A 17,131-nucleotide genomic window follows, 5' to 3' on the forward strand; every position below is an offset into this window, starting at 1 on the left:
TGATTTATTTACCTTTTTTCAACTGCAAATTATACAGTTTGTCATCATCTGTTTTATCTAATAAGATGCAGTTTTCAGTCCGTACATCTCAGAGTTTTCATTCACATATCTTGAAGTGAGAGGTCAAGGGACCGTTCTGAAAATGGCTATGCCAGTTTTTTCGCCATACTTGAGCACAACTTTGGAGGATTATTTCGCATTTTTCCCGACAAGCTAACCATGCTTGGTTCCAGTGGATTCCTTTGGTTTTCTAGTTTCATATGATACCAGTATCTTCACTCCAGCTTTAAGACTGAGCCCGCTACAACCTCTGAAAGACAGAATAGCGGCCAGATTGTTAGGTTAATAGTTTGTATAATAAAATATCTATACTTGACCTCCATGTATCGATACACTATTATGATGCAAAATATCGCAATACTATGCTGTATCAATTTTTTTCCCAACTCCTAGTAATGTAATTACATGTTTTGCATAACAATATTAAATGAGTTCACTGACATATTGACTCTATGTTCAATCTTTGATCCATATAAACACGAACCGAGTGATAACACTGGCAAAACATAATTCATAAAATGAGTTGATCTTACTGCAGACTTTAAGTACAAATAATTTGGCTTGAGTATATTGAACTTAAATTGTTACCTTCAACATATTAGCATTCAAGCCAATTTCATTCAAACAAACTCCAATTCATTCTTTGAAGAACATCATATGATCATAGTGATTGTTGTATCCAGCTTCAGTGCATCGAGCTGAGCCAAGTCTTTTTAAAACATCCTAGTACCTCGTCCCACCTCAACCTTTCAAACCTTTTTTTTTTTATCCCTTTTTGAAGTTTTTCTATGGGAGGACTGACCCTACAAGATCTTTTGAAATAAACACAAAAAGCTCCAGTAACACCCAAGTACTCCGGTTTGAGAGCTCTGAGAAAGTACCTGAGAGAATGGATTTTTTTCTTTCCACCATGCCTCAAGATATGTGTAGGGGAGTCTATTCTGAGCTAATCCTATTAAAATTCTCATGTTGTACAGTATGTCCACCCTAAGTCTTCCAGCAATGTCACTTTTCATTTGATTGCCACTGTTTCAAGTTTCATGGGGGATTTGTGCAATCAATAGTGTGCTCTAAAGCTATGCTGTGTTCATTAGAGAAAATCTAAGCAATTTCTCTTCTCTCTAAGCCTAAAGGATCCTCTTACCTACACCAGGAAAACCACGGCCATACTGTATTAAAGCTCCCTTCAGGCCTGTTATGTTAGGTTTTTCGCAATGGCGTAGTTGGATTTATCATTCATAACTGGTTTTGGTTCAAGGCCCCTGCATGGAAGAATTTGAATAATGCAGATCTGGATCATAAGTTACGTACAAAAGAGACTCCAGCTTCATCCAATCACAGCAGCTCAGCTTCTATTCACTGGAATGCGGATTATTTTCTTGTCTGAAGTCTTTCTCTTCTAGGTGGGCTTAAAGGATAACTTCATTATTTTTCAACCTATTTTCCCATGTATTTGTGTCAAAGTGACTAATGGGGGCAACACTTTTTGAAATTGGTCCAGTATTGAGGGAGGACGCTGCAGCCGCCAGCCGCTAAACAAGATGCAATGTAATCATTTGGGGCAAGCTGGCAACGTCAATTTACGTCCACTGAAAGTACTTGTTTTTGCCACTGACAGGCTCAGATAGTTATTATAATATCTGACAACATTATGGAAAGGACCCTACAGAGAAATAAAACGTTTTTCTTACCTTTCGCTTTCCGTTTGTCATTGTGTTATGTGACTTGTTACCAAAAGAGACATCAGTGGAAACGTGAGAGACAGTGGAGAGAGGAGTGCCAAGGGACAAACAAGCACTTTTAGTGGACGTAAACTGGTGGCTGCAGCTTTCTCCCTCAATACTGGACCGATTTCGAAAAGTGTTTTATCTGTTCAAAATGCACCTTAAAGGGAGATTTGTCAATTATTAAATACTCTTATCAACATGGGAGTGGGCAAATATACTTGCTTTATGCAAATGTATGTATTTAATTATTATTGGAAATCAATTAAAAACACAAAAAAAAACCCCTCACAGGTACTGCATTTAGTATGAACAATATGCTCAAATCATAACATGGCAAACTCAAGCCCAACAGGCAACAATAGCTGTCAATGTGTCAGTGTGCTGACTTGACTATGATTTGCCAAAAACTGCATGCGATTATCATAAAGTGGGCATGTCTGTAAAGGGGAGACTCGTGGGTACCCATAGAACCCATTTTCATTCATATATCTTGAGGTCAGAGGTCAAGGGACGCCTTTGAAAATGACCATGCCAGTTTTTCCTTGCCAAAAGTTTGCACAGGTTTGGAGCGATATTTAGCCTCCTTTGCGACAAGCTAGTGTGACGTGGTTGGTACCAATGGATTCCTTAGGTTTTGTAGTTTCATATGATAACAGTATCTTCACTCCAGCTATTATTGCATTTACTTTGACAGCCATAGCAAATTTATAGACGTAGTATCATCTGCAATTAGAGTCATTTGTAGTATATTTGCGGTGGATCCATGGCTTTGAAAATACTAATTTTTGCTAAAAAGAGTTCCTACAAACTACACTATGAGAATCCAACACCTGTAGTTAATCGCATTTCAAAGTAAGACTTGCCATCGAACTTCCATCACATTTCTGTGCACTATTTGCATTTTTTGTGTGTGTGTGTCCAAACCAAATGACAAGTCAAAGCCTTTTCTGCTTTCCATTTGTAGTTCAGTCCAAAGAACCATTTTGCATTTGAATTCATTATGATTTGAACTGTAGCATAAATGCTACAATTTCAAATAAAGTATGAAATGAAATGGGTAAAATTTTGCATTTTCATTTGACTGATGGCAGGATCCCCCCAGGCTTGTGTTTGTGAAAACTGTCAAGGCCATTCATCAGAAGCAGTGGGTGGACAATAGTAACCTTTTGGCTGAAATTCACCAGTCAGATGACACTGTTCTAACAGGTTTCCAGTCAAGGGTGCCATGTTTGTCTTGTATAACCAAATCTGGGCTTGTTTCTGTCTGTCTCATGAAAATAAAGGTACAGTACAGTACTGTTTTTTTACTGTTAGTTATTTCTTTGGCCGTTATTATCATCGTGACTTGTGCTACTTTTAATTCATATGCAAAAATTTGAGTTTGCATTTTCAAATTTAGTTTAATGCTAATATGAAAATAAAATGGCAATGTTGGTTGCACACTAAAGATATTCTCCTCCAGCAGTTCTCAAAGTATTTTCTTTAGGCAGAGGGCTGGAGGATGAGCAGATGTTGGTTCCTCCAATTTCTGCATCACTTCTAAAGTCTACATAAATGTAGCGCTTCATTCACTCAAAAAATCATCCCAACGTAACTGGGAAAACAATTTAGTAATATATAAACGTCATATTCTACAGGACAGGTTTGAAGTGTGAGGATAAAGGAGTGTGATAGTCTCAATTTTTTAATTTCCAGGTTGTCCATTGATCCAGAAGTCCAGATTCTAACTTCTGTTTTCTACACAAGCTGACTGAAACGTCTAACTTTAGTTAAGTAATGTGGGGGAGAATACAATTTTTGTCTAACTTTTCTGTGCCAAAATTCGGATTTTAAATATTGTTGTTGATAAACACAAAATAACAGTTACGAAGAGAATGTCAACTGTCTTCAGGCATCTTCAGACACTTCTTCTGTTTTTGATTTTCTGATGAAATTTGAAGGGGAGACAGCTGGATTTGGATGAATTTGATTTCACAATAGTTTGCCTGATTTACAATTATGCTGGAATAAAAACAGAGTCGGCAGATAATCGCATGACTGGATTTCATGTGGAGGGCCTGGATCGAGAAGATGCTGGTAGCACCTGCTCTAAAGAAGCATCCACAACTCTCATTTTTGATCAAATGAAAGTTTTTAAGTTCTACTGCGGTGAACATTTGGGCTTGCGAATGAAAAATGTGCCACAGCTCATTAAAAAAAACACGTATTGTTGCATGAATCATCTGCAGTGATGTGCTTGTACATATTTTGCCTTCTTTGTAGGAGCTATATCATTAGGCTGATTATTTCATTATTGTTATCATTTTATATTTTTGCCTTTATTTTTGTGGACACTATGGGCACTAAGCACCAGATCAATCACTTCTTGGGTGAATGGCAGCATCAAAGATAAAGGTAGCAGCTGTTGTCAGTATTTTTTTTGAAGAAAACCTTTTTTGACAAATAGCCACTTCCATAAAGTAAAACACCGCCGTTGGAAAAAACTTGGAACAAAGAACATTAAAACAAGCGAAAACAGAAACAAAACATTTGTTGGATTCTTTGGATTTCATGTGGATGCATATTCTTGGATGCAAATTATCAAAGGCAAGCTTTCGCCGTCACGCAATATCATGTTCAGGAGCGCACATCACAATAATGAACAATGCACAGGGAGCACGCAGCGAGATGGTATGTGCATTGGACAAACAGTGACAGTAAAACTGTACTGGAAAACGGCACAACGATTGGAGTTTACTGTTTTCACAGCCTGCATTGTCCTTCGGTGGTGTTAATTGTGTGATTGGCGGTGATTGTTTGAATTGCCGGTAATAGCCACGTAATGAGTGTGATTGTTTGATCCTGCTATGAAGAGATAAGTTGCGGACTGAATGATTCATTGTTTCGACCCGTTCTTGCATTTGGTTTCCGGTTGTGTTGTTGATGAATTGAAAGTAGTGAACTGTGCTTGTGATTGTTTCCAGATATATTTCATGGTTATGCTGCAGTGTTGGTTGCTTGTGTTAAAGGGGGAGAGCACAGTACGTCTTCAAACCAAACCAAGTATACAGGAAAGGCTTGTCACAAACGTCTGTTTGCTACTGGAGGCAATAGACTAGAACAATATGAACCAAACTTGACTTTTCTTTTTTTCCTCACAGAAACATCAAAGAAGAGAAAGATTCAGTCAAGCTTAAATACATGACACATACCACTATAGAGAATATGAATTTATTCACAGCTCCATGTAAATTTACTTTTAGGGTTCAAACACCGAAGAGGTAGAACCCTATTGAGTTTGTGTCAGTTTGTTATTAAGGTTCAAACCCCAAAGGAGTAGTGCCCTATTGATTTTGTGCCGGTTTATTAGGGTTCAAACACCAAAAGCCTCTTGGACCATAGAAGTGTGCCATGATATATCTTTAGCTAATTTGCATAATGTGAAAAACAGTAATGTGACATCTACATTTTGGATTTTGACTGTATCAACATCAAATTTGGTACACAGTCTTGTGGGACTGAGATACACAGGGTTTGGCCATAACTCATTGACCATTTCTCCAATCATCATAAATCTTGGTAGATGTCTTTGGGAATGGTCTTATAAGCATTGGGGAATAGGCCTTTCCAAAGGATTTTGAGCATGACATATAGGGGGCGCCACAAATACCAAAAGCATGTTGATGATACGGGCGCTTGTCAGCCAGGAACTGGCCTCTGTGCTCTACTGTATGTAGACTAGGCATCATTATCATACTGTCGGAGATGTGTCTGTGTTTTTGTTCCGCTGCTTTGCGCGGAGCTGACACGCGTCCGCCCGCCTGTTCTCTGTCCTCCCCGGCTCTCTGGAGCGCTGTACCCCGCTGTTCTCTGGCAAAAGCAGCGGTGCCGGCACCGGCGGCGCGGAGGTCCCCGGGGACCACCGGTACAATAACCTTTTATTTTGATGTCAATACAATGTACCAGAATTAACGAATATGTAGGATATTACTGCTGACATTCATGTAATATTACGTCACAGCGGCTGCTGTATTAGCCGTGTGTTTACTACGTGTTCATTTGCATATGGGGCGGGGAAGTGAGATCGGATCACAAGTGGTCACTTGAGACGCATGTGGAGACGCATTCTAATGCCAGGTGTGAACAGACGTACTTAAAGCTGCCCGCTTGTGATCTGATCACTGAGGACGCATGTTAATGCCAAGTGTGAACAGGGCAATTGATTGATTCGTTGATTGATGATGAATGTGAACGTGGTCTATTAATCGTTATCTGCTGTTGCTCAATTTGCCACGAGCTGGAATGAGCTGAAGACATGAAACTTGGCACCATAACATCACAAAAAATATGAATCCAATCAGCCTGATGGTGGCGCTATAATTAACAGCCAAAAAAGTGAAAACTAAAGGGACGCCACCCGATACTGTGAGTCCAATTGACTTGAAAGTTGACACGCATACTCAAATCTTTTAGTGCAACAAGTATTGCTGCACCCATACACTAAAGATGTTTAATGATTTTATCTTGTCGTTTTGTTGTTATGCAATGCCATTAAACCGGTTTGCTTACTTCTGAAAGGGAGTCTTGTGTTCTTTAGGAGTATGAGGTGCAGGAAGTTTTAGTAGGGTTGCAATTATTTAAGGTGTGGCAATGCTACAAGTGCATACTGTACATACAAATGTTAGATGCTAAACTGCTGAGTCAACCAGTCCGGCTCTCTGAATTTTTGATTGTTCTCCTATGGAAATAACGAAACATCTGTATGATTTAGTTTCTCGCTATTAATGATGAGACCAAACAGCAGCAAGTACTCTGCTAAAAGCAGTATTTGTCACAAAAAAACAACTCTTGAGTCATGAGCTAGCTCAAGGTTCAGACGGAAAATGTGGTTTGAAGCAAAGGTGAAAATAATTTATAAAAATAAACTATTTACATAAATGAAGCGATGTTATGTGAACAGTCTGTGAAATCAATGATGTTCGGGGGAACACAGATGAGTGAAAGATGTTGTATGATGGGAGATAAGAAAGCAAACTAAAGAAACACTGGAGGCCATGCAGGAGCTGTGAGAGAGAAAGAGAGACTGAGCAGGCGCACTTTAAAGACTTCCCAGCCCAGCAGCTCAGGTAAACCTCCGCCGTGTCACAAATCCATACTACATAATGACAAACAGCTTCTTAGTATGTAGTGTGTTCAAACTGGAAAAGTGACAAAATAGAGTATACTCAAACCAGACATGCATCCCAAGTCTCTTAAATTGCATCCACGTTTCTCTCATTGTGTCGTTTCCTTGAGGCCCTTCCACCGGGGATGCATTGAGAGACGTAAGGGAAAGACGCAAGTGAGGGAAATGTTAATTATTAGCTTAAAGTGGCAGTAGGCAGTATATTTTTCGCATCATTGTACTACTGTCACGATATAGTGACCGTTTTATAAAAATAACTTTTTTAATCATATTTGCTCCAGTCTTGCCTACTTCATCTTTAAGTTTAATATAAAGAAATGTGAACACTACTCTACTATGATAACTGCTAAATATTCCTGCCAGAAAGGGTTTTCTGGCAGAAAGCCATTTGGCTTGCTAACCATAGTTAAATTAAGTAGCATATGCAAATCGTCCAGGTGTACAGTAAATAGCCAAATAGCTGCGGTGTGACTATTCTCATCTGGGGGCAAATAGACATTCCCATTTTTCTTTTTTTTAATTAGGAAATGGATGTGTTGCCTGATCAGTTTCTGCAAAGCATAGAAGCAGATTTGTTCCAATCTTTATGTTTACTGTGCTTTTGATTTGTACTCTCCTATATGCAAAGCCTCCTGGACAATATAGGCCACCATGATGGATTTTTTACTAATTTGCATTATTTAAACAGTACTGTAAATAGTCTTTTCTGGATTCCGGCTCTATCAACATCCAATTTGGTATATGGTCTTGCAGCATAGGGATGCACAATTATATTATAAATGAGCAAGATCAGAGCATCTTTGTCAAGGGCGGGACTTAAAAGGAAATAGGCCATAACTCAGGTTGTCTTGCTGATTAAACTCAGTGGACACATCCTGCACCAAGTCATGAACATACACACCAAGTTTCATTCACATTTGATAAAGGGGGAGCAAAATGCAGAACTTTTAGTGTGCAATTATTGGAATGCTGCATACATTGTAATGACAAAACAAGTGTGTGATTGCTCTCAACCCTTCTTTAGACAGAATCAAAGTTGAAGTTGAAAGAACGCGAAAATTGCCGCATGCGGCTTTAATTTTGGGCAATTGAGTTGCTTCCCTCTGTTGACCGAGAAAGGGTTTGAACCCGCAAGGGCTATTTCATTAATTTGATAAATTCATTATTATTATTTTATTAATTTTTGCATTTATTTTTGTAGACACACAAGGGCACTAAGCACCAGATCAAGCAATCGTTGGGTGAATGGCAGGATTAAGGATAAAGGTAGCAGGTGTGTTAATACCAGGAAGGGACATGTTTTTTTTTACCAGAGCAAGAGAGAGGCAGCCTGATGAATACATGCATGTTTTGCTTTTGAACAGGAAAATAAAAACAAAAATGTGAATCTTGCCTGGACAATAGACTTCCTAATTGCCTGAGTACAATGGCGCATCAGTGGCCTTTGTTGTAAGTTTTATTTTTTGACAAATAGCCAGTGCATTCTTACTAAAAAAAAGTTAGTGTTGTCAGGACCAAGAATTGGAAAAAAAAGTGGTGTGAGCCTTTAAGCTCTTAGCCCCTTCACTTTTAATTTCTCTGTAAAATACTAGTGCCCAGTTAAGATGCTGTCATTGTTTGATTGTTCTTGCAAAATATTACAGAAAGGCGACAGGATTTACCAAGTTACTGCAAAACAAGGGGAATTTGAACGGTCTTAAAAGTGTGGTTGTCACACACTGCAATAAAAACCGCCAGTATCCCAGGAGCTCGGTAATTATGCTGTCATCTCTGAACGAGAATCCCCTGAGATGACTCCGGCTACTGTTTGACACAGTAGACCAGAAGTTTCATATAATTCAAAGTAATTCATATTTGATTCTCTGGGCAAAATATTGGATGTCTTTAAAACTTGGCTATTCACAAGCATACATATGAAATACAATCACAACCCAAGACTAGCACACTGTATGAAACACAGGACACACAGTACATGCATGCTCACACATAAATAAATATCAGGGCTGTCAAAGTCAACGCGATAATGACGTATTAACGCAAATTCGTTTTAACGCCACTAATTTCTTTAACGCATTAACACAATCGATTGTTCGGAGGTTTGTAGTGGGCTCAGTTTTAAAGCCAAAGTGAAGATACTGGTTTCATATGAAAATAGAAAACCTATGGCCATTTCACAGGGGTCCCTTGACCTCTGACCTCAAGATATGTGAATGAAAATGGGTTCTATGGGTCTCCCCTTTACAGATTTCCCCACTTTATACTAATCCCATGCAGTTTGGGGCAACAAACAGTTGTTTGAATGAAGTATAAATGTGTTATTTTTGCCTATTCTAAAAATGGTGTATTAGAATATTTCTGCATGCTGGGGTCAGCATGTCAACAGTCTTTGGAAATGCATAAATTGGATATGACTGGAAATTAGCCCAGTTGTATTCAGCAGGTAGGTTTTAAGGGGTTAACAATGTAAAAGCTAAAATAATATTCAATTAGGAGAACTTGGGATCCTATTACCATTTTAAGTCTTAACAATGCAATACAGTAAGTGTTTACTTTTGGCCCGTGGCCCACCATGGAGTTCCAGTTTTGGCCTTCCAATAGAAAAGGTTTGGGCATCCCTGAACTGGATGAAACAGTGACAAATGAGGCAAAAAACCACGTAGTCCAAAATAGGCCTGTAGCAAAAAACGCATTATTGCAATACCGCGCTATTGACAAACCAACTGCGGGGGATGGCAAGCAAAACAAAAATCAATTTTGGGTGAAACACTGCATTCGTCACTGTCACTTTTAACACCTGCCATCCAATCCCAATGGAGGAGGGGCGGGACAAATACCACAAAGACCAACCGTCACATCCTACATGTACTGTACATGTTCTGAACAACGGTAACAATGGAGGACAAATTAATACACATAGACCAATGGGTCCGTCCTCTCTCCCTACGTGCTTCGGCCTTCCATTCATCCAGAGCGTGTACTCTACCTTGTGCTGACATTTTTACTTCCGTGGACATCCTGTATCATAGAAACCAGACGCAAACAAAGCATCTCAGCTGACAAAAATACTGCACCTCATTGCCCTTCTGTGTTTTGCATTTAAAAATAAAGAAGCATTAAATTTGTTTAAAACTGTCATTTAAAAAGAAACAGTAATAATAGCCTAACAATACAGCTTATTTATATATAGCACTAAAATCAGGATAAATCAAGTCATCTGCAAAAATCTAAAATACCGCATAGTGCACTGTTGACAGTTATTATTACCGCAGGGGAAATTCCTTCACTGTGAACTCATCACACGCAGAGTTGTTGACAGCCAGAAGAAGGACATGAACTACTGTCCATTATAAAGTTTCTTTGGAAACTGCAATAAAAATTGTTAACAGTAAGCCATGGTCAAACACTTGATCATCACAACAAGGTGCAAAGGGTGATTAAATGGTGTGGAAACAGGCCTCACACTGTAGATGGGAATAGATGATTTCTCTGAACCATATCAGAAGATTTTCCGTGAATGCTTAGAGGAAGCCTTTGTACAGCTATCCTTTTTCAACGGCAGGCTTGAAAAGAGCTTTGTTGCTGTCTGACACAGGAGCATATACATTGTATCACAGTGCTGGTACACAATACACATTCGATGAATCAGGGAACTAGGTTTCTTCACACTCTTACATCAAAAGACAGGTGTGTGGGGGAGGACTTGGAAGCCTATACAACATATAAGAGACTCCTGTTATATTTGCAACATCTTAAACCTCGACATTTGACATTTTAGTGTTAATTCAACACCACAGCCATTGTACAGCTAATACCAAGATTAAGTCATTCTAAATTACAGCTATAAACTAGTGTTGTCTTTTTTGCTTTAATCCTCTGGCAGTAATTAAACAATTCCCAGGTGATCAGAGGTCTGGAGTGTTCATTAGAAATGTTATTTGGTCCCAAACCATTAAATGCTTTTATAAACAAGAAAATACCATTTTAAAATCAATCCTTTGACACCTCAGATAGCCAGTGCAATGATCTGGGAAGTGCAATAATTTGTTTTGCTACCTTAGTTTGGTAAGAACTCTGGCAACAGAGCTTTTCTTTTTTTAGATAGATAAGTAAAGACGCTGTTAGTGAGTTGGATGCAAAACGTTTATGTCTTTTAAGGTGATCTTTTAAGTAAGTCTGATTATGTAACTATTTTTATGTGGCTATTAAAATTTAGGTCTGGGTTTTTTGACTTTGTTATTAATTTTCTGTAAAAGCAATTCAAGGTGAGCCCTGACTTTTGAACTTTGTTTATCTATATCACCAAAAGATGATCCCCCTTTTTCATAAATGTAGAAAAAATTCAATGATCATTTGATGATACAGCTGTGTAAATATGAGTGATTTTGCTGTTTTGTACAGTTTGAGCCAGCATGTATCAATTCAACAATAGAGGCCCGAGAATCGAGCCTTGGGGTACTCCTCGTCATTTTGGTCTGAAATATGTAGTGACAGATTGCCAACGACATATTATCTTTCTTGCTAACAAGATTTGAACCAATTTAGGCCATGTGCTACAAAATCTAGCTTTGTTTTCTAGTCTTTTTGGTTACTACGAATGACTGCAGCACAATGCACTACAAATGAGTCAGTGTTCAATGGAATCATCTTTCATCTGAAACCGTGACAAGAGCAATTTCAGTGCTGTCGTGTGGTGGAAAACCAGAATATAAAAAGTTATTTTTAACCACAGTTTTTTTTATATATTTGACAGGCCTAATGAAACCTGAAAGCACTGAGAGCATATACCTCCACCAAGGCTGCACAAACCTCCACTTTGTTTTTGTAATATTTCCATAATATATGGATTCTTGTTCACCTTTAATCCAGCACCTGGTCCAGACCATCCTGCAATTTGGTAGACTGTATTTCTTATTTTTTCACCTCATGAGTTAGTTTAATAATAGGGAGAATTATTTTAATTTATGTGCAGTAGCTAATTAGAAAATAGTGAAAATGCCCCCAAAAATCCCTATCTCACTAAGATTAGAAATCAAAAAAGGAAATCAAAATATATTTGCCATCTGACCTGAAGCCATCCATACTAATGTTGGTTCTGTTCTTACTTTGCTGTATGCCTGCAATTATTTTCACGGCAGACCAAGCTGAGGCAAGCTTCCTCTCAGCCAGTTTGCTCTCTACTTTAGTTTTATATTTTTGTTTAGCGCTTAGGATTTCCACTTTCACTTCCCTTTTGGTTGCATCTATTTCAGAAGCCCCTCCAATTCTGAAGGACAGTTTCTTTATTTGCAGACTATACTTAACTGCCTTATGCCCAGTTCACACAACATGACTTTAGCCCTGATTTCCCGCTCCCCGGCAGTGTTTGGAGTTCCCCGACAAACGCCCCAGATCAGAGGCAAATCGGCGTTGGCTTGTCACTCGCCCATAGGCGCTCGAGCGCAATGTGTGAACTGCTCAAAGATGCCGTCAGAGAGGCTCGGCGACGCTCGCCGATGCCGCACAGGCACAACCTGTCGAGGACTCCGGCCACCAGCTCCAGCCAATGAGAGCGCAAGACACGGGTTGAGGGGATACCTGGTGGAGGAGGGGTCGCCTCTAATAATAGGAGCTTACTGTATGCATTGCATTTGCAACAAGAAACAAAGTTATTGTTGCACCTAGAGGAATAAACAGTAAAAAAAAGAGCGTGAAAACCGGTGGAAACAGTCTATTTTGTGAACATGTGCCGACAACAACATCAGCAATGTGTCTCGCGTGTGGTATCACGCCATTTACCGTGCATCGCGTGTGTTTTCGTGACAAAACGTAGTTTGGAGACCTCATCGGGGATTCCTCCTGGTGAAAGATCTTGTGTGTGTGTGACGCCCTGTCGCTGATTAAAGACTCCCGATTACAAGACAACCAAGTTGTGTAGAGTGAACAAACAGTACAGGGATCTGTTGTGTAGTGTGAACTTGGCTTTAGACATCCGAGGTTTGTTATTGGAGCAAACATTAATCTTTTTAGTAGCGATAATCATATTCTCACAAAAGGTAATATAAGGACAGATTACATCAATGAGTTCATCAGTGTCCTTGAAAGAGTCTTCGAACATCCCCCAGTCGGTGCAGTCAAAGCAACCCTGAAGACAAGCAGTGGATTCCCCAGACCAGATTTCAACCTCTTTGGTCTGGGCTTTTCTCTCCTTAGGCCAGTTTTGTATGTGGGGAGAAGAAGCACACAGTTGTGGTTAGTAGAACCTAAGGGGAACCGGGGGATTGATTTATATGCTCCCTTAACTGTACCATAACAGAGATCTAACGTCTTATTCCGCCTGGTTGGACAACTTACATATTGGTAGAAGTTTGTCAAGGACTCTTTCAGGGACACATGATTATAACCTCAAAGTATGAGATTTGGAACCTCAGATGAAATGGAATGTAGTTTTGGTACTACATCAAATATAGTGCTTGTACCAGTGTCAGGATTGGCCTTTGGATGAATATACACAGTTGTTATGAATATTTGTGGGAATTCACAGGGTAAACAGAATGCAACGCTGATAGAAGTTCAATGGCAGGCGAGCAAAGTCTCTTTCTGACAGTCATAGAGCTGCGGTAGCGCTTATTGACAAAGAGGCACACGCCTCTTCTTCAAGATTTTTCTGTCACCTCAGCTTTCCGGTCAAGGCAAAATGGAGTACCAGATCCGTCTATAGACTGATCGCTATCTATGTCTTGCTCGGCGAGTCAAAACTCTGTGACTGCCATGATGCTACTGTCTCTGAAGTCCCGAAGAAAGCCAACACTTCCTTGTAGCTCTTCAAGGTTATCCTGCAAAGGACTGGATGTTTCCCATAACCAGGAAGGGCAGGAAAGTACGGGTGAGCTGCTGTTTCCTTCGTCTCATTCTGACACCTCATCATGTTCAACCGCTTCCTCTTCTTAACTCCACTCCAATGATCACAGATCAGAGTTTTGTTGTAGTCCCTTAAAGTCAAAGTTAAAGTCAAAGATCCAGTGTTAGCCTGGTGATTTGATTCTGTGTATTCCATTGCAGCAGGAAGTTTCTAGTACACCGTGTCCTCACAGAATGAAGCGTAACTCCGTTGCAGAGGACAGTTAAATTGATCAAAGTCTACAAAGCAGTGATAATTAAAAGCTCCATCACTGCAGAACAATAGTAGAATGTCTAAAAGCACTTGTTCATGATGATCGTAGGCAATCAAGCATATAAAACACACACAAACTCACTAAAACATAAAAAATAGGATGCCGAAAAAACACTGTCGGTCGCCCCGAACATACATGAGCAAGCATTGGTGATAATGAAGTAGACACACAGCTTCACTTCTGTCTCCGGCTCCTTAAAAACAGCGCTGAGACTCACACTTAAGCCATTTGAGGTGAACAGAGTGGAGAGGATTAGACAACTACTGTGTTCTATTATTTGAAGAAAAACATTAAAGAAAATGGAAAATGTATTTACATAATTTTAAAGCGTACTCTAAAAACTTGAATACAAATTGTAATAACACTATGTGGTCTATGATGATGGGTGGGCATTGTTACTAAATTTCAAGCATGAGCCACTGAAAATAGTTTGCATCACAAAACATGTGGCCAAGAAGGATAAAGTGCAGGTGTGACGATTTGCTCAGCTGCCCAGATCTATACAAATTAGGGCTGGCAACGAATTTGAATCTTAAATCTTAAAAGAAAAAGATCTTTGAATTTGAAAATTAATATTCGATCGTGGAAATAAAAAGCAGTGCACTGAATTAAATGTAATGTTAGGTCAAGCTGAAAAAGGAATGATTCAACAACAACCGCAATGAACGTTACGTGACGTCATGTAAACAAACCGCGTACCTATCGGCTGTGCGCTCGAGATCAGACTGGAGACGTGACCGCTTAAAAGATGGGTGAGAAGTACTTGCTATCTTTTGACGTTTGCACTTTTTTAAACAGAAAACACACGTTTAATTTTGTCATATTTACTGGAAATTACATAGATTACAGCCAACAGCATGGTAAACTTTCAGTCAATCTCCTGTTGATTTCCTTTCAGGAGGTATGGTAGAGATATCTCCTCATTTCAGCCGTTCCTCGTCCATTGCAGGCTTTCAAAGTGAGCGACAGGAATAAATAGAAACAGGGCGTCCAACAAAAGTTCAGGTCAAAACGCGATGCAGCACAGCGCCAGGCCAGTTAGGACATATGTGTTTTTTAGAACAAATATTTATATATATATATAAATATATATTTATTTATTTATTTTTGGCCAAATTTATCAATCCTAATGCAAATCACGCAGGTGCCATGATTTTCATTCAACACGGCGAATATCGCTGAAAGGTGACGAGTTCTTAAAGCAAGCACTAAATCATGCAAATCAGACCTTTTTGAATAAGCGCTGGCACGATCACTCGCTGCAGGAGAAGAGAAAAAGCAGAAATTCTTTCTCCTGCAGCGAGTCTATGACCTGAGAATGGTTTGCAAGATTAATACTCAGATACGTGCTGTCAGGAAGACATGCTTAGCAGGTTGTACACGTTGCCACGCTTTTTCATTCGGGGGTACAATGGTGTAAATGTCATTTATTTGCTCTTCCATCGCACAACATTCCTTACTAAACAGCATGCAGGCTGGATAGCGGAGCACGGGGAGGTTTCGTTTGTTTGATTGACAGGCAGGCAGGGAAGGAAGAAAACATGGCATGAGGCTTCACTGACCTGACAACCCTGGCTGAGACGAGCTTATGAACTTTCACGGAGAGAAACAAACATGGAGGAAAACACACAAACAGCATTTAAAAAAATACATTTCTTGAATTGGGATTTTGCGTCAGTATTGATGCGGTTGCTCTCGACCTTTGCCCCCAACAATTCTGAATCAGTACAGCTATACTTTGGACATCTCATTGATTAAAATCAGTAACTCATTACACTTGTACAAGCCTTTGTAGCAAATGCTGTGTATTGTCACTTTTTGCCAAGTCATCTGTACAGTCTATATCATTTATAACTGTATTGTTTTGCACAATTTTGCATCCCTAATGACGGTATAGTTATTTAGCACCGTAGTCAGAAAACAATGCCCACGCTTTACAATTGATCTTTGTAACCGTACGCAGCGTTTCTATTCTATTTTCTCATTAACTAGTGCTACAGTAATTGCTTTAACTCAGCAGATTATACACGGTACACCTCCTCGTCTTTGCGGCGAGGTTGAGCAGCTGTTGTTAACACAGATAAGAAGCGTGACGCTGTGAGCGGCTGACAGGATTGGCTGTCATGCCAGCTCAAATCACGGGGCATGTATGTGTGTTTGAATCGTCTAGACGGAGGCTGCTTGTTACACTCCTCACCTGTGACAGTCACGCCTACAGCATGTGGGAGGGAGACTCACGCTCTACACACACACACATTCACACACACACCTCAACCCTGGCAGCTCTCTGGTTCGTTATCAGTGCTTTGCTGAAGATGAATCTTTAAAATTCTGTGCTAGATAACTGCAGTATTTTTTTTTTACAGTATTGCAGCAATACAGTGATGCTCCACTTTCCCCCCAATAGTTGTTTTTAGAAAAGGGTTGGTTTGCATTGTATTGCATTTTTCATGAGAACAACTTTTGAGATGTGCCATCTGTTCTTTTCCTTTGCCTGTTGTTATCTTCTTGCAGCATGTATTATTTGCATCATAAACATCAACTGTCTCGTGAAAAAACAACAACAACAACAGTAATTGCTGGTGTCATACATGGAAAAGCTCCCTGATATTCACTCAAACAAACTGGGAACAGCCGTGCAATGTGAAATACATGAAATGTTGGATGTGCAATATTGTTGCTTTGCTGATTGGTGATATACTTACATTATGTTCAGGAGTCAGTGCCAGGCCGGCGAGCTCTTCCAAAACCATCTCAATACTAGAAAGCTGTGAGTAAGTGCAGAGGCTGCACAGCCCTCTAGATTTGTTGTTGTAATAATAGAAAAATGTGCAGAGAAAATGCGATGTAAGAAAAAAAGCAGAAAATTGACAAAAACAACCGATTCCTGCATTACTTACCCTCGGAGACCCGCGGGATCGTGGGCGATCCCGACCGACTTTACTGTCTTTCAGAGGCTGTAGCAGGTTCAGTCTAAATAACGCTTCAAAGTTTGGGGAGGAAAAACTTTCATGGCCATCTTCAAAGGG

The sequence above is a fragment of the Sebastes umbrosus genome, chromosome 10, assembly GCF_015220745.1.
Source record: "Sebastes umbrosus isolate fSebUmb1 chromosome 10, fSebUmb1.pri, whole genome shotgun sequence".
NCBI classification, from domain to species: domain Eukaryota; kingdom Metazoa; phylum Chordata; class Actinopteri; order Perciformes; family Sebastidae; genus Sebastes; species Sebastes umbrosus.